The sequence below is a fragment of the Anomaloglossus baeobatrachus genome, chromosome 3, assembly GCF_048569485.1.
Source record: "Anomaloglossus baeobatrachus isolate aAnoBae1 chromosome 3, aAnoBae1.hap1, whole genome shotgun sequence".
NCBI classification, from domain to species: domain Eukaryota; kingdom Metazoa; phylum Chordata; class Amphibia; order Anura; family Aromobatidae; genus Anomaloglossus; species Anomaloglossus baeobatrachus.
The window spans coordinates 599,289,311-599,309,513 of NC_134355.1; the positions used below are offsets into that span (position 1 = coordinate 599,289,311).

Below are 20,203 nucleotides of genomic sequence, written 5' to 3' on the forward strand. Positions count from 1 at the left end.
ACACAGCAAAGCTGCTGTGACTCAAACCCCAGCGTTACTGTCCCCGGCGCACTAACACACCCAGCAAGCCTGGTGTGTGCGTGCCCGCCTGAACGGGGACACAGAGTACCTGAAAGTTGCAGGGCCTTGTCCCTGAATGGTACACAGCTCCGTATCCATCAGGTTCACTGGGTCTGTGGATGGAGCCCGGCCTCAGGGCTTGGGGGCCGGTAAGATCCCACTTCCACAGAGCCCCTCAGGGGGATGGGGAAGGAAAACAGCATGTGGGCTCCAGCCTCCGTACCCGCAATGGGTACCTCAACCTTACGAACCACAAGTGGGGTAAGAAGGGAGCATGCTGGGGGCCGTATATGGGCCCTCTTTTCTTCCATCCGACATAGTCAGCAGCTACTGCTGACTAAACAGTGGAGCTATGCGTGGATGTCTGACCTCCTTCGCACAAAGCAGAAAAACTGGTGAGCCAGTGATCCCACTGGGGGTGTATAGCCAGAAGGGGAGGGGCCTTACACTTTTTAGTGTAATTGCTTTGTGTGGCCTCCGGAGGCAGTGCTATACACCCAATCGTCTGGGTCTCCCAATGGAGCGCCGAAGAAAACAGCTTGTGGCTGGTATACATAGAAGACTGATTTCCTCTACTGTATATAGCAATGCTGTGGCACTGCTGTCTATAGTACAAGTGTTCAGACCACGGGCGGACACTGACAGTGAGGGGCCTGGATTCGTGTCTGGGCCCCCCACCATCACGCCCCACTCAAATACCAGCACATTTATGTGTATATTCACATAAAGCATAATATAATAAAAATTACATGGCCATGTACACATTACAATCGCATGTACATAGTAAACACATTCACAAAAGAATACAATTTTCACATACACAATGATAATTTTGTGATGCACTTGTTCACATCAGTAAACTTTTTTTTTTTTTATCCATTACTAGGTGTAAAAGCCATACTTTATATTTATATACATTTCATTATATAAGAGTGAGCTGTAATTTTACCTGTCATTTTGCCAAACAGGTATATAAGTCTTACCATAGTATTAAAGGGAATCTGTCATCCAGATTTTATATCCCAAACTAATGGCCTGAATATAAAAGCTGCTGTAATACCAATTAAACCTTGATTTTTCCTTTAAAAAAAAAACATTTGTGTATTTTAGAGAAATGCAAAATTGAAATTGGAGGTTCTGGAGGCAGAAGGGCCGAGGGGTGGACCCTGCGCCTCCAGCTCAACTATGGATTTCTCTAAAACAGCAACATGGATTTCTACAAGAAAGGTAAGCAAAGCGTGTTTATATACAGTGCGTCATACGTCTGAGGGATAAAATCCTAATGACAGATTCTCTTTAAGTTTTTTATTAATGTAGTGGAGGAAAAAAAACAACACAATTTTACACTATTTTAAGATTCCAATCACCATTAATATACTATTTATTAACTGTATTATACATGTCATTATTATTAAAAGGATGCAAATGTTATTTCCTAGTTAGTGATGTTTATTTTTAAAAAGTGTAATGAAAATGCGATTATTACTAAATTACCGTTCTATAGAGATGTACTACTATATACTGACATATCTCTATGTACCAGGACAATGTGCCTGTAAGGAAGAATACCGCTGGAAGAATAATAGCCCTGTAAGGAAGAATAGCCCTCCATGCAAAATAATGGGCCCCACATAGCCCTCCATACAGAATAATGGGCCCAACATAGCCCTCCATACAGAATAATGGGCCCCACATAGCCCTCCATGCAAAATAATGGGCCCCACATAGCCCTCCATACAGAATAATGGGCCCCACATAGCCCTCCATACAGAATAATGGGCCCCATATATACACATGTTGTGCTGTAATAACATAGGGCTGGAGACTCATCAGTTTGCACCAGAAATGTCTTGTAAGTCCCTGTGCACACTAGAAAATGGAATTTTCTAACAAAATTCCGCAACCTCTGAAAGATTACGGCACCTGCGGCAAAAAACAAAGCAGCAAACCGCACCCGAAAACCGCATTCAGTTTTATTGCGGTTTGGCCGCGGGTCGGTACCTGTGTGTATATGCCTTCAGTGCAATGAAGCACGTTGAAAAAAAGAAAAAAAAAATGTGTTGTCATTTCCTTCGTCTTCTTAGATAGATAGATACATGGATAGATAGATAAATAATGGATAGATAGATAGATAGATAGATAGATAGATAGATAGAAAATAGATAGAGTGATAGCTAAATAATGGATAGATAGATATAGTTGATAGATATTTCAGATTTTATTTTTGATGTTTTTATTCCCCCCCCAACAGTATTTCTCATACAGCAGTGACCCTGCGGGATCTTGGGTCTGAGTTCTCGCAGGGTCACTGCCGGTCGATGACGTTACTCTATTACTGCTTCTCAGGTCCTGAAGTTCTCGCGAGCGGAAATGTGTTGACATCACCGACCGTGTGAAATGATCTGGAGTCACCCCTGCAGCCTCGCTCACGGAATGACGCTGCATTGAGTATTAGCTCTCAGACGCCGCAGGATCAGTATGCAAGCGTCGTGGGACCTCGTGTGGATTACGTCGGACCTGGAGGGGTATTTGGGGATTTTAATAAAGTGGTGAAAGAGGGGGATTTTTTTGTCTTTTATTCCAAATAAAGGATTTTTCGGGTGTATGTGTTTATTTACTTTCACTTACAGGTTAATCATTGGGGGTGTCTCATAGACGCCTGCCATGATTAACCTAGGACTTAGTGGCAGCTATGAGCTGCCATTAACTCCTTAGTACCCCGATTGCCACCGCATCACGGAAATCGGGATGAGCCGAGTAGAGTCCCGGGGACTGTCGCAGCTAATGGATGCGGCAATTCCGGGCAGCTGCTGGATGATATTTTTAGGCTGGGGGCTCCCCATAACGTGGGGCTCCTCATCCTAAGAATACCAGCCTTCAGCCATGTGGCTTTATCTTGGCTGGTATCAAAATTTGGGGGACCGCACGCAGTTTTTTTTTTTTTTTTAAATAATTTATTTATTTTACTGCACGATAAAGACCCGCCCACCGGCAGCTGTGATTGGTTGCAGTGTCACAGCTGTCACTCAGCGTGGAGGCGTATCTGCCTGCAACCAATCACAGCCACAGGTGGGCAGGGGAAGCAGTGAATATGAGATGGAATAATAAGCGGCCGGCATTTTCTAAAGCAGGAGAAGCTGCCGGAGCAGTGTGACAGCCGCATGGTGATCAGTGAGTAAGAAGCGCTGGCTCCTACTCCTGTGCAACTGATTCTGGTCCCAATACACTTTATATGGGAAGCAGTATCTGGCCAAATACCAGCCCTCGGAACGTACGTTGCTGTTTTCTATGTGTCTGTGCATTACATATGTGTGTGTGTGTGTCTGTGTGTGTGTGTGTGTGTGTGTATGTGTGTGAGAGATGTGTGCGTGTGTGTGTGTGTGTGTGTGTGTGAGATATGTGTCTGTGTGTGTGTGTGTGTGTGTGAGATGTGTGTATTTTCTCTCTGCTCTATGTCCTTTTCCTCTCCTAGTGACATCACGTCCTTGCAAAACGCAGGTAGTGATGATCACTATGTCCCGAAAAACGCGAAATACCGCGGGGAATAAAGGAGGAAAACGCAATGAAGCGCACATATTTTGCTACCTGTGTTATTCCCTGCAGTATTTCATGATTACATTACAGTCAATGGAGTGAAATACCGCAGGTACGTGCGGAAAAGAAGTGACATGCTCATTATTTTCCGCAGCGGAAATTCCGCAGCAAAACCTGTTGGTGAAAAAACCGCAGTGTGCGCACAGCATTTTTTTTTACCATAGGTTTTGCTGAGGAAGGACTGCAGCAAGATAATGAACATTTTCTGCAGCAAAACATGCTACAAAAACCGCGGTAAAAACCGCTGTAAAAACCACAGCGTGCGCACAGGACCTCAAACAAATCTTATTAAACACTGAGCAGAGGTTAGCCGGGCGGCATGTGGCCGAATATTACAAAAAAATTGAGAATTTAGGCCGCAAAAGTGGTGTAAAATAGAAGTGAAGGAGGCCGCACTGTTCAATGAATTTGGGCGCTTCATGAAGGACGGCAAAGACCAGCCGTGATAAATCACCCAACAAAGGCTTACATGACATTATACAGAGCCGGTGTACGCTTACTAGCTCCTCATGGGGCTCACGGTAATGGGTCGTCTTCCAGACACTCCTTTTTCTTACTTCTTCTTGGTTACCATCCAAAAGGGCAGTAAAGGTGTCGGGGTCCATAATTTATAATCCGAGGGCTCCACTTTTTCTTTCTTCATTCTGGTGACAAAGGTTCTTATCCTGGTTACTATCCAAGAAGGTAGTAATGGTACAAGGCTCCACAATTTATAATCCAAAGGTTCCACTTTCCTCTTTCTGGCTGGCATAGTTCGGCTCCATCATCCTGCACCAATATAAAAGGGCAAATGACTGTAAAGCTCCATACAGAATAATGGTCCCCACATAGTCCTCCATACAGAATAATGGGCCCCACATAGCTCTCCATACAGAATAATGGGCCCCACATAGCCCCCCCCATAGAGAATAATGGACCCCACATAGCCCTCCATACAGAATAATGGGCCCCACATAGTCCTCCTTACAGAATAATGGGCCCTACATAGCCCTCCATACAGAATAATGGTCCCCACATAGTCCTCCATACAGAATAATGGGCCCCATATAGTCCTCCATACAGATTAATGGGCCTTACATAGCCCTCCATACAGAATAATGAGACCCACATAGCTCTCCATACATAATAATGGTCCCCACATGGCTCTCCATACAGTATAATGGGCCCCACATAGCTCGTCATACAGTATAATGGGCCCCATATGATCCTCCATACAGAAAAATGGGCCCCATATAATCCTCCATACAGAATAATGGACCCCACATAGCTCTCCATACAGTATAATGGGCCCCACATAGTCCTCCATACAGAATAATGGGCCCCACATAGTCCTTCATACAGAATAATGGGCCCCACATAGTCCTCCATACAGAATAATGGGCCCCAAATAGTCCTCCATACAGAATAATGGGTCCCACATAGTCCTCCATACAGAATAATGGGCCCTACATAGTCCTTCATAAAGAATAAAGGGCCCCACAAAGTCCTCCATACAGAATAATGGGCCCCACATAGTCCTCCATACAGAATAATGGGCCCCACATAGTCCTCTATACAGAATAATGGTCCCCACATAAACCCTCCATACAGAATAATGGTCCCCACATAGCCCTCCATACAGAATAATAGGCCCCCTATAGCCCTCAATACAGAATAATGAGCCCCCCATAGCCCTCCATATAGAATAATGGGCACCACATAGTCCTCCATACAGAATAATGGGCCCCACATAGCTCTCCATACAGAATAATGGGCCCCACATAGCCCTCCATACAGAATAATGGGCCCCCTATAGCCCTCAATACAGAATAATGGACCCCACATAGCCCCCCATAGAGAATAAAGGGGTCCACATAGTCATCCATACAGAATAATGGGCCCCACATAGCCCTCCATACAGAATAATGGGCCCCACATAGTCCTCCGTACAGAATAATGGGCCACACATAGCCCTACATACAGAATAATGGGGTCCACATAGCCCTCCATACTGAATAATGAGCCCCACATAGTCCTCCATACAGAATAATGGGCCACACAAAGCCCTCCATACAGAATAATGGGCCCCTCATAGCCCTCCATACACAATAATGGGCCCCACATAGTACTCCATACAGAATAATGGGCCCCACATAGTCCTCCATACAGAATAATGGGCCCCACATAGCCCTCCATACAAAATAATGGGCCCCAAATAGCCATCCATACAGAATAATGGGGTCCACATAGCCCTCCATACAGAATAATGGGCCCCACATGGCTCTCCATACAGTATAATGGGCCCCATATCATCCTCCATACAGTATAATGGGCCCCATATGATCCTCCATACAGAAAAATGGGCCCCATATAATCCTCCATACAGAATAATGGACCCCACATAGCTCTCCATACAGTATAATGGGCCCCACATAGTCCTCCATACAGAATAATGGGCCCCACATAGTCCTTCATACAGAATAATGGGCCCCACATAGTCCTCCATACAGAATAATGGGCCCCAAATAGTCCTCCATACAGAATAATGGGTCCCACATAGTCCTCCATACAGAATAATGGGCCCTACATAGTCCTTCATAAAGAATAAAGGGCCCCACAAAGTCCTCCATACAGAATAATGGGCCCCACATAGTCCTCCATACAGAATAATGGGCCCCACATAGTCCTCTATACAGAATAATGGTCCCCACATAAACCCTCCATACAGAATAATGGTCCCCACATAGCCCTCCATACAGAATAATAGGCCCCCTATAGCCCTCAATACAGAATAATGAGCCCCCCATAGCCCTCCATATAGAATAATGGGCACCACATAGTCCTCCATACAGAATAATGGGCCCCACATAGCTCTCCATACAGAATAATGGGCCCCACATAGCCCTCCATACAGAATAATGGGCCCCCTATAGCCCTCAATACAGAATAATGGACCCCACATAGCCCCCCATAGAGAATAAAGGGGTCCACATAGTCATCCATACAGAATAATGGGCCCCACATAGCCCTCCATACAGAATAATGGGCCCCACATAGTCCTCCGTACAGAATAATGGGCCACACATAGCCCTACATACAGAATAATGGGGTCCACATAGCCCTCCATACTGAATAATGAGCCCCACATAGTCCTCCATACAGAATAATGGGCCACACAAAGCCCTCCATACAGAATAATGGGCCCCTCATAGGCATAGCCCTCCATACACAATAATGGGCCCCACATAGTACTCCATACAGAATAATGGGCCCCACATAGTCCTCCATACAGAATAATGGGCCCCACATAGCCCTCCATACAGAATAATGGGCCCCACATAGCCCTCCATACAAAATAATGGGCCCCAAATAGCCCTCCATACAGAATAATGGGGTCCACATAGCCCTCCATACAGAATAATGGGCCCCACATGGCTCTCCATACAGTATAATGGGCCCCACATAGCTCGTCATACAGTATAATGGGCCCCATATCATCCTCCATACAGAAAAATGGGCCCCATATAATCCTCCATACAGAATAATGGTCCCCACATAGCTCTCCATACAGAATAATGGGCCCCACATAGCTCTCCATACAGAATAAAGGGCCCCACATAGCACCCCCCATAAAGAATAATGGACCCCACATAGCCCTCCATACAGAATAATGGGCCCCACATAGTCCTCCTTACAGAATAATGGGCCCTACATAGCCCTCCATACAGAATAATGGTCCCCACATAGTCCTCCATACAGAATAATGGGCCCCATATAGTCCTCCATACAGAATAATGGGCCCCAAATAGCCCTCCATACAGAATAATGAGACCCACATAGCTCTCCATACATAATAATGGTCCCCACATGGCTCTCCATACAGTATAATGGGCCCCACATAGCTCGTCATACAGTATAATGGGCCCCATATGATCCTCCATACAGAATAATGGTCCCCATATAATCCTCCATACAGAATAATGGTCCCCACATAGCTCTCCATACAGTATAATGGGCCCCACATAGTCCTCCATACAGAATAATGGGCCCCACATAGTCCTTCATACAGAATAATGGGCCCCACATAGTCCTCCATACAGAATAATGGGCCCCAAATAGTCCTCCATACAGAATAATGGGTCCCACATAGTCCTCCATACAGAATAATGGGCCCTACATAGTCCTTCATAAAGAATAAAGGGCCCCACAAAGTCCTCCATACAGAATAATGGGGTCCACATAGTCCTCTATACAGAATAATGGTCCCCACATAAACCCTCCATACAGAATAATGGTCCCCACATAGCCCTCCATACAGAATAATAGGCCCCCTATAGCCCTCAATACAGAATAATGGGCACCACATAGTCCTCCATACAGAATAATGGTCCCCACATAGCCCTCCATACAGAATAATAGGCCCCCTATAGCCCTCAATACAGAATAATGGGCACCACATAGTCCTCCATACAGAATAATAGGCCCCACATAGCCCTCCATACAGAATAATGGGCCCCACATAGTCCTCCGTACAGAATAATGGGCCACACATAGCCCTATATACAGAATAATGGGGTCCACATAGCCCTCCATACTGAATAATGAGCCCCACATAGTCCTCCATACAGAATAATGGGGTCCACATAGCCCTCCATACAGAATAATGGGCCACACAAAGCCCTCCATACAGAATAATGGGCCCAACATAGCCCTCCATACACAATAATGGGCCCCACATAGTCCTCCATACAGAATAATGGGCCCCACATAGTCCTCCATACAGAATAATGGGCCCCACATAGCCCTCCATACAGAATAATGGGCCCCACATAGCCCTCCATACAGAATAATGGGCCCCAAATAGCCCTCCATACAGAATAATGGGGTCCACATAGCCCTCCATACAGAATAATGGGCCCCACATGGCTCTCCATACAGTATAATGGGCCCCATATCATCCTCCATACAGAAAAATGGGCCCCATATAATCCTCCATACAGAATAATGGTCCCCACATAGCTCTCCATACAGAATAATGGGCCCCACATAGCTCTCCATACAGAATAATGGGCCCCACATAGCCCCCCCCCATAGAGAATAATGGACCCCACATAGCCCTCCATACAGAATAATGGGCCCCACATAGTCCTCCTTACAGAATAATGGGCCCTACATAGCCCTCCATACAGAATAATAGTCCCCACATAGTCCTCCATACAGAATAATGGGCCCCATATAGTCCTCCATACAGAATAATGGGCCTTACATAGCCCTCCATACAGAATAGTGAGACCCACATAGCTCACCATACATAATAATGGTCCCCACATGGCTCTCCATACAGTATAATGGGCTCCACATAGTCCTCCATACAGAATAATGGGCCCCACATAGCTCTCCATACAGTATAATGGGCCCCACATAGTCCTCCATACAGAATAATGGGCCCCACATAGTCCTTCATACAGAATAATGGGCCCCACATAGTCCTCCATACAGAATAATGGGCCCCAAATAGTCCTCCATACAGAATAATGGGTCCCACATAGTCCTCCATACAGAATAATGGGCCCTACATAGTCCTTCATAAAGAAAAAAGGGCCCTACATAGTCCTCCATACATAATAATGGGCCCCACATAGTCCTCCATACAGAATAATGGGCCCCACATAGTCCTCTATACAGAATAATGGTCCCCACATAAACCCTCCATACAGAATAATGGTCCCCACATAGCCCTCCATACAGAATAATAGGCCCCCGCCCCTATAGCCCTCAATACAGAATAATGACCCCCCCATAGCCCTCCATATAGAATAATGGGCACCACATAGTCCTCCATACAGAATAATGGGCCCCACATAGCTCTCCATACAGAATAATGGGCCCCACATAGCCCTCCATACAGAATAATGGGCCCCCTATAGCCCCCCATAGAGAATAAAGGGGTCCACATAGTCCTCCATACAGAATAATGGGCCCCACATAGCCCTCCATACAGAATAATGGGCCCCACATAGTCCTCCGTACAGAATAATGGGCCACACATAGCCCTACATACAGAATAATGGGGTCCACATAGCCCTCCATACTGAATAATGAGCCCCACATAGTCCTCCATACAGAATAATGGGGTCCACATAGCCCTCCATACAGAATAATTGGCCACACGTAGCCCTCCATACAGAATAATGGGCCCCACATAGTCCTCCATACAGAATAATGGGCCCCACATAGTCCTCCATACAGAATAATGGGCCCCACATAGCCCTCCATACAGAATAATGGGCCCCAAATAGCCCTCCATAAAGAATAATAGGGTCCACATAGCCCTCCATACAGAATAATGGGCCCCACATGGCTCTCCATACAGTATAATGGGCCCCACATAGCTCGTCATACAGTATAATGGGCCCCATATGATCCTCCATACAGAAAAATGGGCCCCATATAATCCTCCATACAGAATAATGGGCCCCACACAGTCCTTCATACAGAATAATGGGCCCCACATAGTCCTCCATACAGAATAATGGGCCCCACATAGTCCTTCATACAGAATAATGGGCCCCACATAGTCCTCCATACAGAATAATGGGCCCCACATAGTCCTCCATACAGAATAATGGGTCCCACATAGTCCTCCATACAGAATAATGGGCCCTACATAGTCCTTCATAAAGAATAATGGGCCCCACATAGTCCTCCATACAGAATAATGGGCCCCACATAGTCCTACATACAGAAAAATGGGCCCCACATAGTCCTCCATACAGAATAATAGGCCCCACATAGTCCTCCATACAGAATAATGGGCCCCACATAGGCCTCTATACAGAATAATGGGCCCCACATAGTCCTCTATACTAAATAATGGTCCCCACATAAACCCTACATACAGAATAATGGACCCCACATAGCCCTCCATACAGAATAATAGGCCCCCAATAGCCCTCAATACAGAATAATGAGCCCCCCATAGCCCTCCATATAGAATAATGGGCACCACATAGTCCTCCATACAGAATAATGGGCCCCACATAGCTCTCTATACAGAATAATGGGCCCCACATAGCCCTCCATACAGAATAATGGGCCCCCTATAGCCCTCAATACAGAATAATGGGCCCCCCATAGCCCCCCATAGAGAATAATGGGGTCCACATAGTCCTCCATACAGAATAATGGGCCCCACATAGCCCCCATACAGAATAATGGGCCCCACATAGCCCCCATACAGAATAATGGGCCCCACATAGCCCTCCATACAAAATAATGGGCCCCACATTGCCCTCCATACAGAATAATGGGCCCCACATAGCCCTCCATACAGAATAATGGGCCCCACATAGCCCTCCATACAGAATAATGGGCCCCACATAGCCCTCCATACAGAATAATGGGCCCCACATAGTCCTCCGTACAGAATAATGGGCCACACATAGCCCTACATACAGAATAATGGGGTCCACATAGCCCTCCATACTGAATAATGAGCCCCACATAGTCCTCCATACAGAATAATGGGGTCCACATAGCCCTCCATACAGAATAATTGGCCACACGTAGCCCTCCATACAGAATAATGGGCCCCACATAGTCCTCCATACAGAATAATGGGCCCCACATAGTCCTCCATACAGAATAATGGGCCCCACATAGCCCTCCATACAGAATAATGGGCCCCAAATAGCCCTCCATAAAGAATAATGGGGTCCACATAGCCCTCCATACAGAACAATGGGCCCCACATGGCTCTCCATACTGTATAATGGGCCCCACATAGCTCGTCATACAGTATAATGGGCCCCATATGATCCTCCATACAGAAAAATGGGCCCCATATAATCCTCCATACAGAATAATGGGCCCCACATAGCTCTCCATACAGAATAATGGGCCCCACATAGTCCTTCATACAGAATAATGGGCCCCACATAGTCCTCCATACAGAATAATGGGCCCCACATAGTCCTCCATACAGAATAATGGGTCCCACATAGTCCTCCATACAGAATAATGGGCCCTACATAGTCCTTCATAAAGAATAATGGGCCCCACATAGTCCTCCATACAGAATAATGGGCCCCACATAGTCCTACATACAGAAAAATGGGCCCCACATAGTCCTCCATACAGAATAATAGGCCCCACATAGTCCTCCATACAGAATAATGGGCCCCACATAGGCCTCTATACAGAATAATGGGCCCCACATAGTCCTCTATACTGAATAATGGTCCCCACATAAACCCTACATACAGAATAATGGACCCCACATAGCCCTCCATACAGAATAATAGGCCCCCAATAGCCCTCAATACAGAATAATGAGCCCCCCATAGCCCTCCATATAGAATAATGGGCACCACATAGTCCTCCATACAGAATAATGGGCCCCACATAGCCCTCCATACAGAATAATGGGCCCCCTATAGCCCTCAATACAGAATAATGGGCCCCCCATAGCCCCCCATAGAGAATAATGGGGTCCACATAGTCCTCCATACAGAATAATGGGCCCCACATAGCCCCCACACAGAATAATGGGCCCCACATAGCCCCCATACAGAATAATGGGCCCCACATAGCCCTCCATACAGAATAATGGGCCCCACATTGCCCTCCATACAGAATAATGGGCCCCACATAGCCCTCCATACAGAATAATGGGCCCCACATAGCCCTCCATACAGAATAATGGGCCCCACATAGCCCTCCATACAGAATAATGGGCCCCACATAGCCCTCCATACAGAATAATGGACCCCACACAGTCCTCCATACAGAATAATGGGCCCCACATAGCCCTCCATACAGAATAATGGGCCCCACATAGCCCTCCATACAGAATAATGGGCCCCACATAGTCCACTATACAGAATAATGTGCTCCACATAGCCCTCCATACAGAATAATGAGCCCCCCATAGCCCTCCATACAGAATAATGGGCCCCACATAGCCCTCCATACAGAATAATGAGCCCCCCATAGCCCTCCATACATAATAATGGGCCCCACATAGTCCTCCATACAGAATAATGGGCCCCACATAGCCCTCCATACAGAATAATGGGCCCCACATAGCCCTCCATACAGAATAATGGGCCCCACATAGTCCTCCATACAGAATAATGGTCCGCACATAGCCCTCCATACAGAATAATGGGCCCCACATAGCCCTCCATACAGAATAATGGCCCCACATAGCCCTCCATACAGAATAATGGGCCCCACATAGTCCTCCATACAGAATAATGGGCCCCACATAGCCCTCCATACAGAATAATGGTCCCCACATAGCCCTCCATACAGAATAATGGTCCCCACATAGTCCTCCATACAGAATAATGGTCCCCACATAGTCCTCCATACAGAATAATGGGCCCCACATAGTCCTACATACAGAAAAATGGGCCCCACATAGTCCTCCATACAGAATAATAGGCCCCACATAGTCCTCCATACAGAATAATGGGCCCCACATAGGCCTCTATACAGAATAATGGGCCCCACATAGTCCTCTATACTGAATAATGGTCCCCACATAAACCCTACATACAGAATAATGGACCCCACATAGCCCTCCATACAGAATAATAGGCCCCCAATAGCCCTCAATACAGAATAATGAGCCCCCCATAGCCCTCCATATAGAATAATGGGCACCACATAGTCCTCCATACAGAATAATGGGCCCCACATAGCTCTCTATACAGAATAATGGGCCCCACATAGCCCTCCATACAGAATAATGGGCCCCCTATAGCCCTCAATACAGAATAATGGGCCCCCCATAGCCCCCCATAGAGAATAATGGGGTCCACATAGTCCTCCATACAGAATAATGGGCCCCACATAGCCCTCCATACAGAATAATGGGCCCCACATTGCCCTCCATACAGAATAATGGGCCCCACATAGCCCTCCATACAGAATAATGGGCCCCACATAGCCCTCCATACAGAATAATGGGCCCCACATAGCCCTCCATACAGAATAATGGGCCCCACATAGCCCTCCATACAGAATAATGGTCCCCACATAGTCCTCTATACAGAATAATGGTCCCCACATAGTCCTCCATACAGAATAATGGGCCCCACATAGCCCTCCATACAGAATAATGGTCCCCACATAGTCCTCCATACAGAATAATGGACCCCACACAGTCCTCCATACAGAATAATGGGCCCCACATAGCCCTCCATACAGAATAATGGGCCCCACATAGCCCTCCATACAGAATAATGGGCCCCACATAGCCCTCCATACAGAATAATGGGCCCCACATAGTCCACTATACAGAATAATGTGCTCCACATAGCCCTCCATACAGAATAATGAGCCCCCCATAGCCCTCCATACAGAATAATGGGCCCCACATAGCCCTCCATACAGAATAATGAGCCCCCCATAGCCCTCCATACATAATAATGGGCCCCACATAGTCCTCCATACAGAATAATGGGCCCCACATAGCCCTCCATACAGAATAATGGGCCCCACATAGCCCTCCATACAGAATAATGGGCCCCACGTAGTCCTCCATACAGAATAATGGTCCGCACATAGCCCTCCATACAGAATAATGGGCCCCACATAGCCCTCCATACAGAATAATGGCCCCACATAGCCCTCCATACAGAATAATGGGCCCCACATAGTCCTCCATACAGAATAATGGGCCCCACATAGCCCTCCATACAGAATAATGGGCCCCACATAGTCCTCCATACAGAATAATGGTCCGCACATAGCCCTCCATACAGAATAATGGGCCCCACATAGCCCTCCATACAGAATAATGGCCCCACATAGCCCTCCATACAGAATAATGGGCCCCACATAGTCCTCCATACAGAATAATGGGCCCCACATAGCCCTCCATACAGAATAATGGTCCCCACATAGCCCTCCATACAGAATAATGGTCCCCACATAGTCCTCCATACAGAATAATGGTCCCCACATAGTCCTCCATACAGAATAATGGTCCCCACATAGTCCTCCATACAGAATAATGGACCCCACATAGCCCTCCATACAGAATAATGGGCCCCACATAGCCCTCCATACAGAATAATGGTCCCCACATAGCCCTCCATACAGAATAATGGTCCCCACATAGTCCTCCATACAGAATAATGGGCCCCACATAGTCCTCCATACAGAGTAATGGGCCCCACATAGCCCTCCATACAGAATAATGGACCCCACATAGCCCTCCATACAGAATAAGGAGCCCCACATAGCCCTCCATACAGAATAATGGGCCCCACATAGCCCTCCATACAGAATAATGGTCCCCACATAGTCCTCCATACAGAATAATGGACCCCACACAGTCCTCCATACAGAATAATGGGCCCCACATAGCCCTCCATACAGAATAATGGGCCACACATAGCCCTCCATACAGAATAATAGACACCACATAGCCCTCCATACAGAATAATGATCCCACATAGCCCTCCATACAGAATAATGGGCCCTACATAACCCTCCATACAGAATAATGGTCCTCACATAGCCCTCCATACAGAATAATGATCCCACATAGCCCTCCATACAGAATAATGGGCCCCACATAGTCCTCCATACAGAATAATGGCCCCACATAGCCCTCCATACAGAATAATGGGCCCCACATAGCCCTCCATACAGAATAATGGGCCCCACATAGCCCCCCATACAGAATAATGGTCACTGGCATGTGGGGGGGTTTGTTATGTTCTACACTGTTCGGGCCCCTCCCCCTCGGTGATGTGATCGCTGGATGTCGCTGTTACCATGGTAATATATTCCCTCCAGGACTGCGCCGCCCCCTGTAGATATATAGACAGACCCTCATCTGCACTGTATACAGCGGCCGGGGCTCGGGCTCCACACGCAGCGCTCACCTGGCTGCACACACTCCGACTTCTGTGACACGCTGAGGGCTCAGATCGCTGCTGGCTCCGCCCCTCGGTCTCTTCACCGTCCTCAGCAATATGGAGATATCTGCACTGACTGGAATCCTGGACACAGGGGCGGGGCTTCTCACTGTTGAGCCACACAGGGGTTGTCATGGAGTTCTCAAGCAGGGGCGGGGTCTATGGGGAGATGGGCGGAGCTATACTGATGATGGGCGTGACTATACTGATGATGGGCGGGGTTAGAGCGGCAGTATTGAAGTGCACTGCGCGCTGCTCCGTACTTTCCACCATAGATGGAGCAGATACAGGGGCGTAATGACCGCAGAGGTCTCCACTGTGACTGGGCCTGCAGGGTTTTAGGGGCCCGGCAGCCGCTCTGTAGAGCCGGCTCCACAGGTTTGCGGCAGAAAGCACCAGAAGATATCGATTCCTGAAGGAGATCTGAACACATGATGACTGGTAATAAGAAAAGAGGGGACATGAGGGGGGGGGGGGTGGGGGGCAGGGCCGGATTATAGGCGGGGCAGACGGAGCTCCAGCCCAGGGGCCCCCACCAAAAGAGCTTTTAAGGGGGCCCCCACCATACTTGGCACCTGTCAGCATTTTTTTTTCTTCACACCCTCTCCCCCTCCGTAAAGACAGTCTAATAAATCAGCTGTGTTTTCGTGGGGGGGGAGGCGTGGGGTGTTGAAGCACCGCTATTTATTTGTATCTGCGTCTTTAAGACGCAAAAACAAACTGCGGGCACAGGACGCTGATTGACACCGGAAGTACCAGCGGCCGCTTGTACTTCCGGGGTCAGGTGTGCTAATGCTCCCTGCTATGTGCTGCGGCCGTACCCAGCGAGGGGCGGGCAGCTGCCCCCCCTCCCCCTCCCCCTCCCTAGAAGCAGGGGCACGGTGTAGTGCGCCGCTGTATCTGCTGTCCCCGCTGCGCTCCTCTACACTGTGTGCATGCCAGGCACACTAGCAGGAGGCAGCACGCTGTGCTCTGTCGGCTCTGCTGTGTGCTGTGCTCGGCATGCACCCAGTGTAGAGGAGCGCAGCAGAGCCGATGACCGCAGCTTCCTCTTTCCGTTCCTATTCAAATGTATTTGCATCTTTCAGACGTAAATACATTTTAACAGCGCGCCGGGACCCGGCCCCGCCCCCGACGTGCAGCAACGTGATGAGATCAGCACCTTGCTGACGTCATCACAGTGCTGCAGGCGCCACACAGGGGACAAGAGGAAGCGAGTGCTCCATGAAGGAGCTGAAGAGAAAGGTGTAATTAATGGGGATGAGTGAGGAGGGGCTGAGGACACAACGGGGAACATTTGTGAAGGAACACAGCTCTTTGACAGGCAGAGGAGGAGCACTGTATTCCGAGGGAGGGAGGAGTGTGTAGTGATGGGGCAGTGTAATTTGTGTGTGTAGGGGGTGATGAGGGTTGTATTGTGTGTGGGGGGAGGGGTAATGGAGGGTGCATTGTATCGTGTGTGTGGGGAAGGGTAATGGAGGGTGCATTGTATTCTGTGTGGGGAAGGGTAATGAGGGGTGCATTGTATTGTGTGTGGGGGAGGGTTAATGGGGGGGTGCATTGTATTGTCTGTGGGGGAGGGTTAATGGGGGGGTGCATTGTATTGTATGTGGGGGGAGGGGTAATGGGGGGTGCATTGTATTGTCTGTGGGGGAGGGTTAATGGGGGGGTGCATTGTATTGTATGTGGGGGGAGGGGTAATGGGGGGTGCATTGTATTCTCTGTGTGTGTGTGTGTGTGTGTGTGTGTGAGGTGATGTGGGGTGCATTGTGTGTGTGTGTGTGAGAGGTGATGTGGGGTGCATTGTGTGTGTGTGTGTGAGAGGTGATGTGGGGTGCATTGTGTGTGTGTGAGGTGATGTGGGGTGCATTGTGTGTGTGTGAGGTGATGTGGGGTGCATTGTGTGTGTGTGTGTGTGTGAGATGATGTGGGGTGCATTGTGTGTGTGTTGAGGTGATGTGGGGTGCATTGTGTGTGTGTGTGTGTGAGGTGATGTGCATTGTGTGTGTGTGTGTGTGTGTGTGTAGGTGGTGATGTGGGGTGCAGTGTGTGTGTGTGGGGGGCTGCATTGTAGTGTGTGGTGATGTGCGGTGCATTGTGTGTGTGTGTGTGTGTGTATTGTAGTGTGTGTGTGTGTCTGTGTGTAGAGGGTGCATTGTAGTGTGTGTGTGTGTGTAGGGGGTGCATTGTAGTGTGTGTGTGTGTGTGTGTGTCAGAGCTGTGTGTGTAAGAAGCAGTACTGTGTGTGTGTATATATGAATTAGAGCAGTCTGTGCGGCCCCCCCCAGAACTATATGGGTCCCCCAGAGCGCTATGTCACCCATCGCAGTAATGAGTACACCACCAGAGCTGTTTGCCACTCCAGTAACGTCTATGCCCCCTGCCCCTCCAGTAACGTCTATGCCCCCTGCCCCTCCTGTGATGTATATACAGCAGTGCTGTCAGTGTGCAGTCATGTCTGTTAGTGACAGCCATCGTGAAACACAGCCACATGTCCTGAAGGAGCTGGACGGAAACAAGTGGGAGAGGTGAGTGAGGCTGCTGGCGACTTTCCCATATTAATACCTGTAAAGGCTCATGCACACGTAACTGCTGAATATTCTGCAGCGATGTGACAGCACATGTGCGCGTCAAATCGCTGCAGAAACACTGCATAATGGATGCAGTTTTTCTGTACAGAAAATCCGATTTCATGCGCTCTGGCTGCTTCCCCCACCATAGACAGAGCGGGAGCTGCATCCATAGCGCACGGAATAATTGACATGCTCATTTTATGAACGCACAGATTTGGGTCAACATTTTAGCACCCAAATCACTGCGTTCATAAAAGCAATGGGTGCACGTATCATGCACAATCTACATAGATTGTATAGGGGACGCAGGACGCATGTATTTACACTGCAGTGCTATACGCAGTGTAAATGCATGGAATTACACAACGTGCGCACGAGCCCTAATGCGTCTGTGTCTGCATGTATGTCAGTGTATATGACTGTGCATATATTTGTCTGTTTATATGTATTTTTCTGAATTTGTCTTCAAATATGTATACGTATGCCTGTATGTGTATGTGCGTGTCTGTGTGTGGATGGGGTCCACTGAGACTCTTTCACCCGGAGGCCACAAAAACCTGGAGCTGGCCCTGGCTGCCTCAACATTGGGATCAGTAAAAAATGTGAGTAAAGCTTTACACGCTACAATATATCTAACGATGTGTCACGTCGTAAGTGACGCACATCCGGCATCGTTAGTGATATTGTAGTGTGTGACAGCTATGTGCGACCCTGATTATGCGTTAAAACGTTGATCGCTGACACGTCGTTCATTTTCTAAAAATTGAATGTCTGGTTGTTCATCGTTCTTGAGGCAGCACACATCGCTCCGTGTGATACCCCGGGAACAATGAACTGCAGCTTACCTGCGTACTGCCGGCAATGCGGAAGGAAGGAGGTGGGCGGGATATTTACGCCCCGCTCATCTCCGCCCCTCCGCTTCTATTGGCCGGCCGCTGTGTGACGTTGCTGTGACGCCGAATGTCCCTCCCACTCCAGGAAGTGGATGTTCGCTGCCCACAGCGAGGTCGTTTGGAAGGTACGTGTGATGGGGGTAATCGTTTGTGCGACACGGGCAACAAATTGCCTGTTCCGCACATACGATGGGGGCGTGTGTGATCGCATACGAGATCGAAATGTGTAAAGCAGCCTTAACTCTACTTTCCGTGTATAAGTGACGGCTGTGAGTGATCCTGGACTGTGTCTGTATTGTAGTACTGTAAATCTGAATGTGGCAGAACAGGATAAATGTTCATTGGATTTCTATCTAAATGCTACAGTTCGCGCTCTACTGTTATGGCTAAAAATGTTAACGTTATGGGGCCCCCACCAGATTTTCTGCCCAGGGGCCCCCACCAACCTTAATCCAGCCCTGGTGGGGGGTGAGTGCATATGAGGGCTGCAGACTGTGACAGAAGGATGTGAAAGGGCGCAGAGTGTTTGAGAGAGGGGTAAGTTGTAATACAGGCAGGGTGTGTGACATATGGGGGTGTAATGTGTGTGATATGGGGGGTGCAGGCTGTATGGGGAGCAGGGTGTGTGAAGTATGGGGGTGTAGTGTGTATGTGATATGGGGGGTGCAGGCTGTATGGGGAGCAGGGTGTGTGAAGTATGGGGGTGTAGTGTGTATGTGATGTGGGGGGTGCAGGCTGTATGGGGAGCAGGGTGTGTGAAGTATGGGGGTGTAATGTGTATGTGATGTGGGGGGTGCAGGCTGTATGGGGAGCAGGGTGTGTGAAGTATGGGGGTGTAGTGTGTGTGTGTGATATGGAGGGTGCAGGCTGTATGGGGAGCAGGGTGTGTGACATATGGGGGTGTAGTGTGTATGTGATATGGGGGGTGCAGGCTGTATGGGGAGCAGGGTGTTTGATATGGGGGATGCAGGCTGTATGGGGAGCAGGGTATGTGAAGTATGGGGGCAGGGGCGTAACTACCGCGGTCAGAAGGAGAAGAAAGGTGTTTTTTTTTTATTTTGCTGGCTGCATAACACATGGAGGCCCTGGGGGGGGATCTGGCTGCATGACACGTGGAGGCCCTGGGGGGGGGCTGGATGCATGACACATGGAGGCCCTAGGGGGGGCT

The 20,203-nt window shown here is 48.4% G+C and overlaps 1 long non-coding RNA gene across 1 annotated transcript in view; it reads right to left on the reverse strand.

Annotated features, from left to right (window-relative positions):
• Positions 1–15,603, reverse strand: part of LOC142295638 (uncharacterized) — a 30,545-nt gene extending 14,942 nt beyond the window's left edge. Inside the window, exon 1 of the long non-coding RNA XR_012751506.1 lies at positions 15,537–15,603. This is a non-coding gene — a long non-coding RNA (uncharacterized LOC142295638). The remainder of the gene's footprint in view (positions 1–15,536) is intronic.
• Between the last annotated feature and the right edge of the window lie 4,600 nt (positions 15,604–20,203).